The sequence below is a fragment of the Hesperophylax consimilis genome, chromosome 19 (assembly GCF_061612785.1).
Source record: "Hesperophylax consimilis isolate HC1 chromosome 19, BYU_Hcon_1.0, whole genome shotgun sequence".
NCBI lineage: Eukaryota > Metazoa > Arthropoda > Insecta > Trichoptera > Limnephilidae > Hesperophylax > Hesperophylax consimilis.
The window spans coordinates 32,953,986-32,971,779 of record NC_142854.1 but is presented as its reverse complement, the minus strand read 5'-3'; the positions used below and the strand labels follow the sequence as shown (position 1 = coordinate 32,971,779).

The 17,794-nt window shown below is 31.3% G+C and overlaps 1 protein-coding gene across 1 annotated transcript in view; it reads left to right on the top strand.

Annotated features, from left to right (window-relative positions):
• The first annotated feature begins 347 nt into the window (after positions 1–347).
• Positions 348–17,794, top strand: part of LOC149415171 (uncharacterized) — a 64,679-nt gene continuing 47,232 nt past the window's right edge. The window contains exons 1-2 of the mRNA XM_089643028.1: positions 348–488; positions 12,499–12,547. The gene's annotated coding sequence lies outside the window, so the exon portion shown is untranslated. The remainder of the gene's footprint in view (positions 489–12,498; positions 12,548–17,794) is intronic.

Below are 17,794 nucleotides of genomic sequence, written 5' to 3'. Positions count from 1 at the left end.
TGTAATATCGGAAGTGACTGCCTGGGGCGCGTGCATATCGTGCAACCGGCCCTGTCATATCGGAAGTGAGTGCCTGGGGCGCGTGCATATCGTGGAACCGGCCCTGTAATATCGGAAGTGAGTGCCTGGGGCGCGTGCATATCGTGGAACCGGCCCTGTCATATCGGAAGTGAGTGCCTGGGGCGCGTGCATATCGTGGAACCGGCCCTGTAATATCGGAAGTGAGTGCCTGGGGCGCATGTATATCGTGGAACCGGCCCTGTAATATCGATAAGGAGATAAGAAAGATAACGGATTTATAAAATAGGTTCGCAAATCACTTTGAGCATTCTTTCCTCACTTCTCTGTCTTGTTGCATTATCTCCAACCAACTTGTTCCTTTTGATTTGTGATTCAATTCTATTTCAAATTCAGTGTGTTCCTGTGGCAGATCAGAAGTGATCCATTTATTACTTTGGAAGACTAATTCGTGTCCGATATTATTTGAGGTGAGTTTTTATTTGTTTATTTATGAATACATTCAGGAACGTACTTGACTTACTTTAACCACTAATTCCTGATATTATCTGTCATTCCTAGTTATTACTAACTGATGATCAGATACCACTAGACAGCTGGGGTCGGTGGGAGGGCTTGGGCGATTACTCGGCTGACAATATGTGGAAGAATTTAAGAATTTAATAGTTATTTCCATTTTTCCTTACTTCATTTGAAATTGAACAAACATTTTCTTAAACGGTTTATTTGTGTAACTAGGAGTGGCGTCTTATGTAACTTTAGGATATCAGTTTACTTTGAAATGGGTAGGGACAGATAACACCCGTAGTGATTATCTCGTAACGGAGTATGTATAGATAAGAAAGGCAGCTAACCAGTGACGCATGCTTTTAAGGAGTGCCACAATGATGTCATTATACTAATCAGGGCTGCGCATTTACACTACAATTATTTGTTCATATTGAACATTTGTATATGCGAGTAGCAAGGTGTTAGAGAAAGTCATGTTTTATTTAATTGTTCCATTTGATGTAATTGTAAAATTGATGAAGTTAAAACTTTTGATGAAATCGTAAAATTTGATGAAACTGTAAAATTTGATGAAACTGTAAAATTTGATGAAACTGTAACATTTGATGAAATTGTAACATTGATGAAATTGTAACATTTGAATTGTGGTAACACCTCAACCTAAACCTGGTTGCTGTAATTAATTATTTAATGTTTAATTTGAAGAATTTTTAAAAGTTCAGTTTTATGTTTTACGTTAACATATTCAATAAAACAATTTAAATAAGATTTACATTGTAGACCTTATATCGCCTTCGCGGACACTAACTATATACTTGTGACAGCCCTGGGACAGTTAAAAATGTTTTTTTATGAAATTAGCTATTCCATTAATTTTCAGGTATTTATCGAAAACATAATTTTTAAAAAAAAGTCAGTTAATAAATGTTTGTCAGTAATTCAATAAATAAAATAGAATTCTGGGTCTGTTAATTTATTGTTTCTAAAATTTTCAAATATTAATTTGGGAACGGTTTTGTTAATTAATAATAACTAGCTTTTTGCCCGTTGCAGGCACCTAATAATGATAAAGCAGGGAACAATTTGAAGTTTTTGGTAATATGAATTTATTGAAAAGTAAAATTAGATTTTTTTCGAAATTCGATTTTTTTTTTATTAGAAATTTTTTTGAAATTTGATTTTTTTTATTTGAATTATTTTTGAAAATATGAAACTTTTTTGAAATTTGAAATTTATTAGAAAATTCTATTATTTATTCAATTTGCAATATTTTTTGAAATTTAAAATTTTTTGGAAAACGAAATTATTTTTTAAATTTAAATTTTGTTGACGAACCACTTGAAGTAACCTTTTACAAAGGTGTTTTTAACTAACTTTTTAATATCCGTTTCACACGCCTCATTCACATTCATACATCGTCTCATACATACTCTTCTATTATTCTGACTCATGACATGGCCCGACTCGAGTATCTGATTCACTTGATCGTGCCATGTCTTCCTCGGGCGTCCCCGACTTCTGCTACCATTCACATTTCTGTTTTATATTCTCCTTACACTCCTTTTTTCGCTCATTCGCACTAGATACCCAAATCGTCTAAGGGTCCGTTTCCTAATCTTACTCACCACGCTTACATCAGCCTTGCATTCTTTGCGGATCTCCACATTTCTCACGCAATCACACGTGGTTTTACACACATACGCCTCAGGGATCTCATTTCAACAGCATTCAGTCTACTTTAATTCTTTCTCTGCCAGTTCCATACATCAGGGTAGGTACCAGCACTCCATTGTGGACTTCTAGCTTCGTTCGGTCTGTTAGTATAGTTTTATCATAATACATTTTATAAAATTCGTTTTCTAAAAATGAAATTGATTCGTATTCATAATATGGTATTATATTACGGCACTTAATCAAGTTATGTTTAATTACCAAACTTTGGTGAATTATTTTTAAAACTTGATGGTGCCTAAATGTATACTCGGACGGCGCTAATACAGAACATCCCGATATAATATGTTCTATAGTTTCCGGAAAAGCCAAACATTAATTATTATTAAATTACATATAATGAGATAATGAAAGCAAGATGCATTGGTACATGTTAAGGGGACATAACAGTACGTAAGTCCAATTATTTAAATATGTTAAGGTTTTTAATGTTTTTATGCATAGCACAAATGATAACAAATTATTATAAACATTAATTACACGCCTGAAATATTCATACAAATTGTAAGTATAAATAAATGTCGCCGACGGGAATTGAACCCACACCTTCAGATGTCCGGTCAGGTGCTCTGGACCACTGAGCTACGTCGGCTTATATCCAAACCGCCAAATAATTCAATATATACAAGTACTACAATCGACAATTACTGCTTATTATATTTTTTCACCTGTAAACAAACAAATTTATTTTTAAAGGAAAGGCTTTGTTAGTGCTGAATTTCCTACGAGATTTAATTATTTGACTGGTTGGGAATAAGCCAACGTAGCTCAGTGGTCCAGAGCACCTGAACGGACATCAGAAGGTGCGGGTTCAATTCCCGTCGGCGACATTTATTTATACTTGGGAGATATTTTCAAGTTGTATGGATGTTTCAGGCGTGTAAAAAATGTTTATAATAATTTGTTATTATTTGTGCTTTGCATCAAAACCTTGTCTTATAAACATTAGTATATAATTAAAAAAATAATTATATATTAACGACCGTTAAAAAGGATTAATGAGAAATCCTTCAGATAATTACATATGTCTGATATAAACATATTTAATATTTTGTAAAAGGTTCTTAAAAATATGTTTTGCATAATGTGTTATTTTTCATAGTTAATATTTAAATTATTTTCTCTTTAAAGGTCTCCACCTTGAGCTCCCCCAGAAGCAAGTTCTAAGTCAGCAGTAAAGGTAACTAAATTTATTTATTATTTGACGACCTATTGCCCTAGTGGACTTTTGCGAATTTGTATATAAATTGTATTTTACTCTTAACTACAGTGTTAGTGAAACAGGATAGTGTATAATATTTTTTGTATAGTGAATAGTGTATAGAAGCAGGACACACAGCATAATAGCAATTATGTTTAATAAATCCTGAAATAGTAGACGAAAGCATGAAATAAACTATTTTGTACGACTAGCTTTTTAGTGAGTGATAAAATGTTTGAATGTGGATAAAGCAAGGAGTATGGGCTCACTTTAATATTCATGATTTGATCTTTGAATGTGAATGAAGCAAACAGTGTATGCCTACTTTTCACATTCCAGTTTGTAGGGTGCTACATTTTAAGTTATCGCATTTCAAATAATTCCAAGTAAGAAGCTACTTTGAATTAAACTTATTCTTGTTAGTAATGTGCTTATTTTAAATTAATTATCGCATTCCTGTAAGAAGGAATCTACAGTTATTATTCACAGTATTTTCCGTTTTGTTTAATATCGATATCAATGCTCTTCTAGCTTTGTCTACATTAGTGAGTGTGTTAGAAATTTTCACTCCTTTAATTACTTCAAAGTCTAGTAAAATGCCTTCTTTGATATTTCTATGTTTAACTTTAACCTTGTGAAACGTCTCTGATCTTCTTTGAAGCGTGTTCAGAACAACGATTGTTATTGATGTCGATTGTTATTTTATTTAAAAGAATAGATTGGTTTGTTTCATAATTTCTCTTTTCTTTATTTTTAGTAAGGAAGTCGTTCTCTAATATCCCGTCATGTTCTATGTTGATGTTAGATATAACGTGAAAAACGTGATTTATTTTTTCATTAAATTTAAGTTCTATAGTTCCGTCTGTTTCGCAGTCGGATTCGGTTTCTCCGTTTTTAATTTTTTTATTTAATTATTAATGTTTATTTAGCGATCACTATTTTTATTAGATACATCTCTTTTTATGAGTGATATTGCTGCGCCTGTGTCTATTAAGAGACTACAATTGGTATTATTATTACCAAACGGTATTTTAACATATGGCAGATTTAATAGTCTTTTTTTGTTAATGTTTACAACACGCTCCCCTGAGGTGATAACTCACAAAAGCGGCGCTATACAAAATGTAGAATATTATTATTATTATATATTGTACAGCATATATCATACCATACCGTACCATCTTGTACATTGTGTTTAGTAGGGTTAGTTGTAATTGTTGGTTTGGCATCGGTCATGTTCTTTATTCCAACGTCGCGATGCATGACGTGGATCCGTACGCGTTTAAATGATAAATCGCATGAGAAGTTGAGGGTGTTCCTCTTTTAAAGTTTATCCTTTTACTTGGATCTTTCAAAAAACAGTTATCTACCAGATGTCCTTTCTTTTTACAAAATGTTTATTCGGGCAAGTTAAGGTTTTTCCTTTTATCAAAAGTTGTATTGCGTGGTACAAAGTTGTACACTTTATTATGATTTTTATTGTTATTTCTTCTATAACAATCAATCTTCTATAACAATCAATCAATCAATCTATTTATAACTGAGTTATATCCTGAGACTGTGGTATAATTGTCACAATAATACATACTAGAGGACCTTGATCTAATGGTAGGTACATGAAATTGAATCAACATTAATATGTCTGGGCTATCCAACTGATAATTTATAATTTTGTATAAAAATATAAGATCAAAATTTTTTCTTCTATCACTTAACTTAAGCAATTTCAATGAATGTAATAAGAAATCATAATCTATTGTTTCTAAAGGAATTCCAAGCCTAAAATTAATACAACTCAAAAATTTGCGTTGGACTCTGTCAATGGTATTAATGTGATTATTAAAGACAGGTGACCAAATTGTAGAGTTGTATTCTAGAATACTTCTAACGAGATGTGAACAGAATTTTTAATGTGTAGATATTTTTAAAATCCTTGGTAATTATTACTATAAAACCTAACATTTTCATAGCCCTATTAGCGATAGTAGTTATGTGAGATACAAAGCAGAGTTTCTAATCGAACATTATGCCTAGGTCAAGTATTTCGATTACAGAGATTAAGGACGGGTTGTTTCGGAGAATTTGAACAATTCATCAAATTTCAACGTTCATTTTCGGGTTCTGTGAAAGACTTATTCAAGTTCTGTTTTTATATCATTGTAGGCTAGTTGCTTGACAAAACTGAAATAAAAACAGAACTTGAAAAAATCTTTCACAGAACTTGAAAATGAACGTTGAAATTTGATGAATTGTTCAGATTCTCCGAAACAACCCGTCCTAAGTCAACATTACACTATGAATAATCTGATATTATTAATACTCCAGCGTCTGGACGGTGTAGGCCCTCTGATTGGTCAAATTTAAATTGTCTGTTTCGGTTAAATTCCGCCAACTTGAAAATTAAGGCACGATTTTATACTAAAATAGGATCGCCTCATAATAATACGAGATTTCTTCAAAAGCATCGTTTCTCCTCATATAATTTTTGGATAATATCAAAGAAAATATGTTTTAGAAAGTTCATAATCCATTGGATTAATTACATTACAGTGAAAATTATCCACAGTTACGTAATTATGTTTGACGTTTATAAAAAAATCACACGATCCTTCAATGGCCGATACGCACGGCTATAGATTAGATCGCCGACAGAGCGCACCTCTGGCGGTCTAAAAACGAACTAAATGAATGGCGCGAATATTTAAATATGCAGCTCACAATATTTGAGTACTTACGATTAACAAGCAGATTTCTTCTGGAAGCTTATCACTTTGTAATGGCATTTTTCATTATTATTTTTATTTTTTTTGTTTATTAATTATATCTGATTTTATATTGACATGTTTTCCAATTTCTAAAATTTCAAAATTATTTATTTGCGATGCTTTATATCCTGAGTGAAGTATTTTAAGACCTGAATTTTTTATCGAAAGTGTGATCATTATTCAAAAGATGATTTGCAAACTCAGATTCACTATTTCCATTTAGAGCCGTGCGATATTCTTTAGTTCTGACTTCAAAATTTCTATTGGTTCTACCTTTGTAAAAAAAATTACAATCATCCCAGTTGAGTTTTTAAACTCCTGATTTTTTTGTTCGAATTTTGCTATCTTTATTATTAAGAATATATTTTTTCATTGTTATTAGTGTAAAACGCCAGTTGAATAGTACCAGGATTGTTTTTATATATAATTTTAGAAGTATCGTTATCCACAAACAGAATTCTACGCCATTGTTTATTTCTATCTTTAGAAAGACCGTTTGAAGAGAATATGTTTAATTTTTTTATTTAGTATTTCAACTATCAATTTATTAGAATAACCGTTATTAAATGCTATTTGTCTTATGGATATATTGTTTTATGGTTGTATGCTATTTGTTTTTTTCAGGTCTTAAAATACTTCACTATAAATAATATATAAATTTGGGAAACGAGGAAACATGTTAATATAAAAGCAGATATAATTAACAAGAATTTTTTATAAACTCTCTTTTAAATATTTTCCCACTCAACTGGTCTTTCCCGTCTAACGATATTGTAATTCCTAATTATTATAAACCCAGCCTACTCTTACCCCTCCCCCCTCCTTCCACTTCTTCTTTCCCAATTGCAATCTATATTTAATTTTTGACTTCGGTGTATACACAATAAAATGTAAACATTATATTTATTTATTTATTGGACAATTTGCATAGCGCCGCTTTTGTGAGATATCACCTCAGGGGCGCTATATTGTAATAATCTACCTTTATATATAGATTTTTACTCTCCTGATGATGTTGTATATATAATCTAACTTTAAACTTTATTAGATACAGTAACAGTTGTAGGTAAAGAATTACCACCAGTTGGAGTAAAATTAACACCTTTTAACTAAACCGACTTCTAATCTCATCGCACAATTACCCTCCTTTTATTCATAAACACGGGTACAATTAATCAATATGTAATAATCTATTATTTAAGTCAACTTTGTTATAACTATCTTTAATTGTGACAAACTAAACGATATTGATTCAACTTATAGACATTGACGGTTGTAACACATATTTAAGCACTGCAAGTCTCCTATGAGCTAATTATATTAGGTACCATAACAGTTAATATCAGTTGTAGACATGTAGTCAATAATAGTGTTTCATTTGAAATAATCCATCACAAATACGTAAAATTTCATTTATTCAAACAACTGTCATTCTTATTATGCGTAAATTTAGCATGTTATTATTAATTAACTCCTTTCTGTTCCGTGTTTTAACAATATATATATATACTCACCCTCTCTCTGTGAATGTCCTAATATCTATCTATTAAATGTAACTGTTGTTAATATCACTTAAAATGGGCGAAGCCTAATCAAAAGCCGCCCGCAGGGCCTAGCAGAAAAAAACCCGCGGAGCGGGTTTTTAACTGCTAGTTATACATTATCGGGTGTTTAATTTTGTGGAACCTCATAACTTGGCATTTGTTAATATTTAGTTGCAGTTTATTACTAGAACATCATTTGGAAAAGTTGTTAAGGTTCTCTTGCAAGATTATGCAGTCGTATACATCATTAATGACCCTAAACAACTTCATATCGTCAGCAAAAAGTAAAACTTCGACAGAACCTAAGCGCAAGCCAAATACTAAGTTTGGTGATCGCGCTTTCGGAGTATCTGGGCCGAAGGCTTGGAATAAACTCCCTCCGGAACTAAGATCCATAACAAGTCAAACAGAATTCAGGTCTAAACTAAAAACTTACCTTTTTAAGCTGTCGTACCCTTAAATTAAATATACCATTCCTAAGAGAAAGTCCAGTTATATTCAATTTTTCAATTAAGTCCTAAATCCTGTATCTAAATTTCGCCAATAAACAATTAGAAAATGTTAATTAAGTGTTAATCTCAAGTGACCTACCAGGTAAGTATTTTACTGTATACTTTCTCCATAAATAGTTAAGTAATAACATAGATCAATGTAGAAATGTATTATAAGTTTGTACAGCGCCCTTGAGGTGTTTTTGCACAAAAACGGCGCTATACAAGTCATCCAAGTATTATTATTATTATATTACTCACAATATAATATTTTGAAAGAAAATTATTTGAATTATTTTTTCATAATAAGAATAATCTATTCTATTGGAATAATCTTAGGAAGGCAGTTGAACTACAAATAAACTGAAATTAGATAGCTTTGTTTAAACTAAAACACAGTATTACTTGAAAGCTGTCTTAAAAACTGAAGATTGTTAATTTTTACACTACATATATATTTATTGCTAATCATATAAGTCTGTAGAAATAAATATTTTTATGCATGTTAAAAAAATAAATTTTATTTCTATACATTTTTAGATTGTCACCGATTTTTGAGTTTCAAATTACGATAATGATCCGCCCCATCACTAAAACTAGACAAATGATCCCAGCTGAAATTGTAAAAATTTTTAATCATTCATAAAAATTAATTTCGGGTATGACTTTAATTTGCTGAACGAGAACAATGTTTTTTCTTGATTAATGATTAATAAATAATGTATACTTTCACGATATTCACATAAATATAAACCAAATACTGCAAATTCAATACGAAACCTCACACTGTTTCGCGTGAATTTGAAACACATTCACTTTAAACATGCTATTATGGTATGATTATTTCATTAAAACAAACCAAAAATAACACACATAAGTCGTTCATATATTGAATTATAATAAAACAATATATAACATTGACATTTTTTAGAAATAATTACCTAAAACACAATTCTTTAACGGTCAACGGAATAATTCCGCCAATTTGTAATCATGCACTTTATTGTTTTTTTAGGTTTTTTCCTTGGAATTGAGTATAATTATTATAGAAAAACTTAGAAGAATAATTATTTTTCTTTCTAACTGCAATCACATTTCTCCGCATTATAAAAAATATATATTAAAAACTTAAATGATGGATGTCCTACATCCGTTTAAATTCAGCTAAATTCTGGAGATCCCTACTATCTTACCTATATTTCTGCATTATTACGAATGGATTAAATAAATAATGCTGCGTTAGTCGAATGGATTAAAATAAATAATTTTATAAACTACTTTTTCACTCACCTCCCTTATTCCTTTCAACTGACCTTCAATCGACGAAATAACTACAATCCTAGTTACCTAATTAATAGCTGCACATGTATTATTTAACATTATTACCAGCATTAAACGTGTTAATATACGTTATTTTAAAGTGTTCATAATAATTGATTTTTAAACATTAGAAAACGTGTTTATAAATTCATTTTAATTTGATATTCAACTGACCCCGTTTACGCTCGAGTAACGAGATTTTGTGAAAAGTCGAATTGTATTGTACCTCATCACTATTTGTCCGCCATTGTTGTTATGGTATGTGACCGTTAGCCACACAAACCAAAGCGTTCTAGTTAATATTTTTACGGTTTTTATTTATCCTTTTTCATAGTTATTTTGTGCGTTTTACTTCGATTTTTTAATGATTTGTGTAGATATGGACTCTATAAATAGAAATATGTAAAGGTTTCTTCCTGTCCGTGCATTCGTGATTGAAAATATCTGATTTTAGTCAACGCTACAAAGTTATTTCATATGGGATGTGTTAATTGTGTTATTAAATTACCATATTTATAAAGCAATTCGTCACAGCGATGTTTTTAAGTAATATTGATACCTTATGTAGGAATATATCTGTGAACTTGTTTTTACGATATTAATATTTGTTTTGATACAAAATGAGTTCAAAATCTAAGAATATTTTTGGACATTTCCTTTGTCGGAAAATAATTCATAAAGTTTATACATTTTTGAATATATATGATAGTTCTCTTCTTAATTTTGTTAACAACATGAAATGTTTTCTAAATATGGTATTATCTACATATTTGCTGAGGTATCGAGTAAAAATATTTCATTAAATTTTTTTAAAAACATTTTTCAAATTAGGTATTAAAATTTTATTGTTTAGAAATATCGATGTTTCAACTTATATAATAATAATAAATCTATATTGAATTTAAAATACCTCAGAAATATTGTTAAAATTCATGGCAATTTCATTGTCGTTTGGGACTTATATGAGAACATATTTAAAATACTGAATGGTTAAATAAATTACTTGATTATATTCTAAATAAAACTGACTTATTGTGCATTCACCATCTGAAGATAATCCCGAAAGCAGCCTCTTCACCTACGATATCTAACTAATATCAGGAGATATTTGAAGAAGGAGCTAATATTAACTAGACTTCACTAATCTAGACATCTCACCATTGGTGTCTGAAGTGGGATTTGATATCAATTTATAATCTGAACCTTCACAGAACTTGAAAATCAACTAATTGAAGTATTGTTTAAATTTTGAGAAACAACCCGTCGTTAGTTTATTTTGCTTTGCCTTCGGCGTGAATTAACTTTTGATTTAATATGGATTTTTAAAATGTCGTTGACGTACATAATAAATAAGATATGTCCCAATGCAGTTAGTTCCCTGTGGGATGCCAAAATCCCTGCTCTGCGTACCGCTCAGAAAATACATTTAACTTGCTGTCTATCAAAACGGCTACCGGATAAATCATCACAATTATAATTCATCACATCTTTAAAAAGTTATATAAAGTCATGGAAAGTGATGAAACAAAAACTTTATTAACTGGGTTAAGTAGGTTAGGTTAGTTTAGGTTAGGTTAGGTTAAAAAAAATTTTTTTTCATCGTTTCTAATGACTTCATCACTTTGTAAAAGTGTGTTGAATTGTCACTGTGTTGAGTTATCATGGAACCCTATCAAAACATATCATTTTTGATCTACGTTTAAGCAGTATTTCGTTAAAGCAATGTTCGCCAAATTGAATATAAGCTTAAAATCTAATAAACTGTCAAAAGCTTTTCTTGAGTCGACAAATATTCCAGAGCATTTTTGTATTACGTGAAGACGTATAATATATAATATTTCAGATGTTAAATCTATTAGTTCTCAAATGTTAAATCTATAATTGCAGCTTTATTCCTGAAATGTTAATCTATTATAGCATCTTAAGCCATGAAATGCTACATCTATGATAGCATCTTTAGCCCTGAAATGCTACATCTATGATAGCATCTTGAATCCTCAATTTAAATTATAGTTTCATCTTTGATAGCGTCCTGAGTCCTCTAATGTTAAATCTATGATAGCATCTTCAGTCCTCAAATGTTAAATCAATGATAGCATCTTTAGTCCTTAAATGTTACATCTATGAAATCATCTTGAGTCCTCAAATGTTACATCTATGATAGCATCTTTAGTCCTGAAATTTTACATCTATGATAGGATATTTAGTCCTGAAATGTTACATCTATGATGGCATCTTTAGTCCTGAAATGTTACATCTATGATAGCATCTTGAGTCCTCAATAAAATGATAGTCAAATCTTTATAAATTGATTTGAGTTTAAAATATAATTTTGTTTTATAAATTTGAGCAATTGTTTTATCATAATTCTGACAAATATTTTGGCGATGTGGCTTAGATTGGGGTCAACAGATTTAAATATAGGAGTAATAATAGTTTTTTTGTAATTTATGGGAAAGTTGTCGTTTTTGAAACTTGTGTTAATGATGTGTGCTAGTCGTTTACAAAATGAGTCGATTTATTATTTTCATATCCAGGGGAAGAATTCAGTTTTAAATCATTATTTTGGTGAATGCTGGTTCGTTGAAGTTGTGTTTCTGGCTTTCACCCTTCAAGGGTGTTCTAGGACATCATTTAAAATTATGGAGAGAAGGAATGTATTTTATATAGTCATTTTGTTTAATTGGCATATGCGAGATTGAAATCGAGTTCAGGATATTTGTTTAGAGAGGGACTACCAAAAAATATGTGATCTAAAGTTCCCACTTCTAGAGCAAAGAATGTACAATCTGAGGAGTCAAGAACGTGAATTTTGAAAAGGTGAGAAGGAACGGAACAATGTTTAAAGTTCTTAAAAATGTGTTTTGCCTAATGTGTTATTTTTTATAGTTAATATTTAAATTATTTTCTCTTTAAAGGTCTCCACCTTGGGCTCCCCCAGAAGCAAGTTCTAAGTCAGCAGTAAAGGTAACTAAATTTATTTATTATTTGACGACCTATTGCCCAGTGGACTTTTGCGAATTTGTATATAAATTGAATATTACTCTTAGCTACAGTGTGTTAGTTAAACAGGATAGTGTATAGTATTTATTGTAGAGTAAATAGTGTATAGAAGCAGGACACATAGTATAATAGCAAATATGTATAATAAATCCTGAAATAGTAAACGAATGCATGAAATAAACTATTTTGAACGACTAGCTTTTTACCCGTTGCAGGTAACTAATTTAAAAAAAATAGAGAGTGATATAATGTTTGAATGTGGATGAAGCAAGGAGTGTTTACTTTTTAAGTTATCGCCTTTCAATAATTCCAAGTAAGAAGCTACTTTGAATATAACTCATTCTTGTTAGTAATGTGCTTATTTTAAATTAATTATCTTATTAAATTATCTTATTAAGTAGGATTCTAAATTTGATTTATCGCGTTCCAGTAAGTAAGATTCCACATCAAATTTATCGCATTCCAAATAGTTTAGTGCTACTTTAATTTATGGCATTTCAGATTGTAAAGTGTAAATTTGAATTGATTGCTTTCCAGAAAGTAGGATGCTACTTTGAATTTATTGCATTCCAGTTAGTAGGATTCAACTTTAAATTAATCGTATTACGGCTAGAAGGATTTGATGTTTCAATATAGATAAAGCAAGGAGTGTGTGGCTACTTTATTAATCGCATTCCTTGAAGTTAAGGCATTTCAGAATGAAGGGTGCTTCTTTGAATTTCTCGCATTCCAGTTAGTAGTTTGCTCCTTTGAATTGAACTTGAACTTTGAATTTACTAATTGCATTTCAGACAGAATCGTGCTACTTTGAATATTTCGCGTTCCAGCTAGTAGGATTCAACTTAATCATTAACTGATTCTTCATACATACTTGGTTCATCCTAGACACGAGAGACTGTAGATCTTCCATACTGTTAGCAATCAGTACCGCATCATCAGCATACAACAGGCAATATACTTTCAGATGACTCAAGGTGTTTGTCATCCAATTAATGGTTGCCAGGGCGACATTACTCAATTTAAATAATTTGAATAAACATGCAATATTAAAAAAACGGCGCAATATAAATATTTGAATTAAAAAAAAATATGTCATATCAACCAACATTTTATTAATGTAATTGCATATATTCATAATGAATTTTATCTTTTCAAAGTTCTATGCTTCTGGTAAATTGTACAGCGCCCTTAAGTTGATTTATCGCAGAAATGGCGACATTCAGATTATCGTAATAGAGAAAAAAAAGTAACAAGTCCCTTTGCATTTTCGAAAAAAAACTTTCACCACCTTAAGTAATTTATTTTTAAATATTTGATTAATTCATTTGGTACGTGAGTCCAGTAATTATCGTCATTTAAATATTTGATTAATGCATTTCGTACGTAAGTGAAGTAATTTAAATATTTGATCAATAAAGATAGTACTGTTGATATCCCACTTCAGACACCAATGGTGAGATGTCTAGATTAGTGAATTCTAGTTAATATTAGCTCCTTCTTCAAATATCTCCTGATATTAATTAGATATCGTAGGTGAACAGGCTGCTTTCGGGATTATCTTCAGATGGTGAATGCACAATAAGTCAGTTTTATTTAGAATATAATCAAGTAATTTATTTAACCATTCAGTATTTTAAATATGTTCTCATATAAGTCCAAAAGGACATTGAAATTGCAATGAATTTTAACAATATATCCGAGATATTTTAAATTCTATACAGATTACTTATTTTTAAAGTGGAAACATCAATAAAATTTTAATATCTAACATGAAAAATGTTTTAAAAAAAACTTACTGAAACATTTTTACTCGAAACGTCAATAGTATGTAGATAGTACAATATTTGTTTACAAAATTAAGAAGAAAACTATCACTTCCCTTTTTATGCATTTCATACAAAAAAATGTACTCAAAAATGTATAAACTTCATGAATTTTTTTCCGACAAAGGAAATGTCCAAAAATATTCTTAGATTTCTCATTTTAGTATCAAAACAAATGTACATGTTTTTGGTATACCTTATATTGTAAGTAATAGGCATAATCGCTTGACAAACGGACTCTAGAAACGTTCGATTTCAAGCACAAAACTGGCTTTTACTTATTTTTAAGAAACTAAAAAGTTTTCGGGAAATTTTTTTTTAGTTCAAAAAACAGTAACCTTGGCATTGTTAACGGATCTGAAGTCGGAAGGCCGCTATAAATTATCCCTAGAATTTAAATCCGCAAACTTTGCAGACGAATTTGTCCAAAAAATTGATGCACTTTCACAAAACAAATTTAAATCTTATATTCCAACTTACAACCTTACTAGAATGGGCCGAGTGAGAGGTATACCAACCGATCTCTCAGAATCTGAAATTGCTGATGCACTTAATGATTCTCAAGTGACCCCTAAGGTTTTAAAAGCACGTGGATTAAATTACAAAGATACATCTAATGGAACCACTACATGGAAACCCTCACAATCGGTTGTTATTACTTTTGAAGGCCAAACTTTGCCATCTCGGGTATTTATTTATTACAACGCACTCCCTGTGGAAGTATATAAATTCCCGACGATCCAGTGTTTTAACTGCTGCCGTTTTGGAGACTCGAAACCCATATGTCGTTCCCCTCCACGTTGTTTTCATTGCGGAGAGGACCACCCCTTTGATCTTTACCAAAAATCATCGAATGATCCACGTTGCATTAACTGCAAGAGAAATCATACAGCGGTTAGTGTGGCCTGTCCAGAATTGACCAGACAAAGGAATATTGAACAATCAATGGCTTCAGGCAACATTTCCTATTTCCAAGCATCAAAATTATTCCCACCTGCAATAAAATCGTTTGCAGAGGTAACATCTACCTCAATTCCTTTCAATCGATCTTACTCTAAATCTCCTCCATCATCTTCTCACAGGGAAACAATTTTTATACCACTAAAACCAAAACAAAATTTGTTGCTTCTATTGATAAAAATCAACATAATGATATTTTGTCTAACCCAAATGAGAATTATAAATCTCAGACACTCAATGGGAGTACTTTAAATAGTTCTCATTCTACCCCAAATTTTAGGAAAGTGGTGAATGAAAATTCTGCTTTCGTCAGACTTTAATTACCCACTTAATTTCTATTCTTTCATACACCAATAATATACCGTCCAACGCTGCCGATTGTATTAAATCTTTAATATCCTGTCTACCTAATGTCTCCGAAACTGAACAGAATTCTTCAGTGGAATATCAGAAGTCTAATCTGTAATAAATTTGAACTTGTAAAATGACTCGATGAACATGACATTTCAGTTGCCGCCATTTCCGAAACGTGGTTTAAACCCTCGTATCTATTTAAGCTTTCAGGATATCATTGTCTTAGACATGATAGACTGGATGGTAAAGGTGGCGCTGCCCTAATTATCCATGACTCTATCCCTTTCAAACCAATCATTTTTCATACTATCTCTAAAAATTTTCAGATAGTAGCAGCTGTTGTATCTGATATTACAATACTATCAATATATGTCCCTCCCTCCACTATTTTTGATGAAAACGAATGGTCATCATTTATGTCTCAGATCCGTCCCCCGTATATGTTACTGGGCGACTTTAACGCTCATTCTACCTCTTGGGGTAGTGAATTAACGAATCGTTCTGGCCGTAATCTTTTAGATTTTATTGATTCCCATAATTTATGTATTTTAAACGACGGATCTCCAACCCGATTCACCCCCCCCTCAACAAAGGAAAAGTGCTGTTGATTTATCTTTCTGTTCATCTTCGGTGATACGTAAATGTTCTTGGAACATACTTAAAGACCCCCTTTCCAGTGACCATTTCCCTATTATAATTCTCTTTCACTATCTAACCACTTCGCATTCCTTTACAATTAACAATAATTTTAAATTTAAAACGATAGATGCGAACTGGAGAACTTTTTCTTCTGAATTAGACTCTCTTGTTCACTCTGTAAAATCTTCTCTTGGGAACATCAGAACACAATGTGAATTATATCCTAGTATAGTTATAAAAGCAGCAGAAAAATCCATTCCAAAGCGTAAAGTTAACATTAAAACTAAACATTCGACTCCGTGGTGGGACGAAGAATGCACTCGTGCTGTTAACTCTAGAAAAGAAGCAGTTTCCATTTACCGCAAATGCATGTCTTTTGAAAATTTCTTATCAGTGAAACGCGGCCAATCAGAAACTAAACGTATTTTGAAAAATAAAAAACGGTCTGGATGGCGAAAATTTTGTGAAAACTTGTCTCCTGAAACTCCCCAGTCATCTGTTTGGACTAATTTCAAAAAATTCGGTTCATCATATGCTCCGGAGCGTACCAAACATATTCCGGAGGAAATTATTATAGGTTTTGCTGATAAGATTGCGCCTCCTTCAGTTGCCAGATGTGAAGAAATGCCCTCTTTTATTTCATATCCATCTCACTCTAACTGGCTAGACTCTCCTTTCTTAGTAAGTGAACTAAAACGAGTAATCAAATCTCTTTCTGACTCTTCTCCGGGTCCTGATGGAATATTATATAGCTTCTTTAAAGCATTCTCCGACATGTCGGTTGAATATTTCTTATCCTTAATTAATAACATGTTTGAAACAGGATTTATTCCGGATGTCTGGAAAGTTCAAAAAATCCTCCCGGTTTTAAAACCAGGGAAAAATCCGTCCGAAGTCTCATCCTATCGTCCTATTGCTCTTTCGTCGTGTTTAATTAAAGTAGTGGAACATTTGATAAAGATCAGATTAGAATGGTTTGTTGAAAATCACAGTATTTTCCCTCCTAATCAAAGGCTTTCGGAAAAAGAAATCTACCATGGATAATTTAAGTTACTTAACAACAGATACCCGTATTTCTCAATCCCTTAACTCTTGTACATTGGCCACATTTCTAGATCTTTCTTTACCTTACGACGATGTATTAATTGATGTTTTGAAGGAAAAATTAATTAAAATAAAAATCCCCAAAAATAATTTCAATTTATTTACTATAATAATCAAGGATAATGTAACGTGTACATTATGTTGTTGTAAGCAGATTACCATATAAAATTTTTTTGTGTTTTGATTCTGACACGAACCTTTATAAATAATACATCTACCAAAATCGATAAATTGTACATCAAAGCCAATCACTATCATTAGTGTTCTAAAATATAAATTATTGTAGGCGCCTAAACGATGTTTCAATTCCATCAACCTGAAACAACAGCAA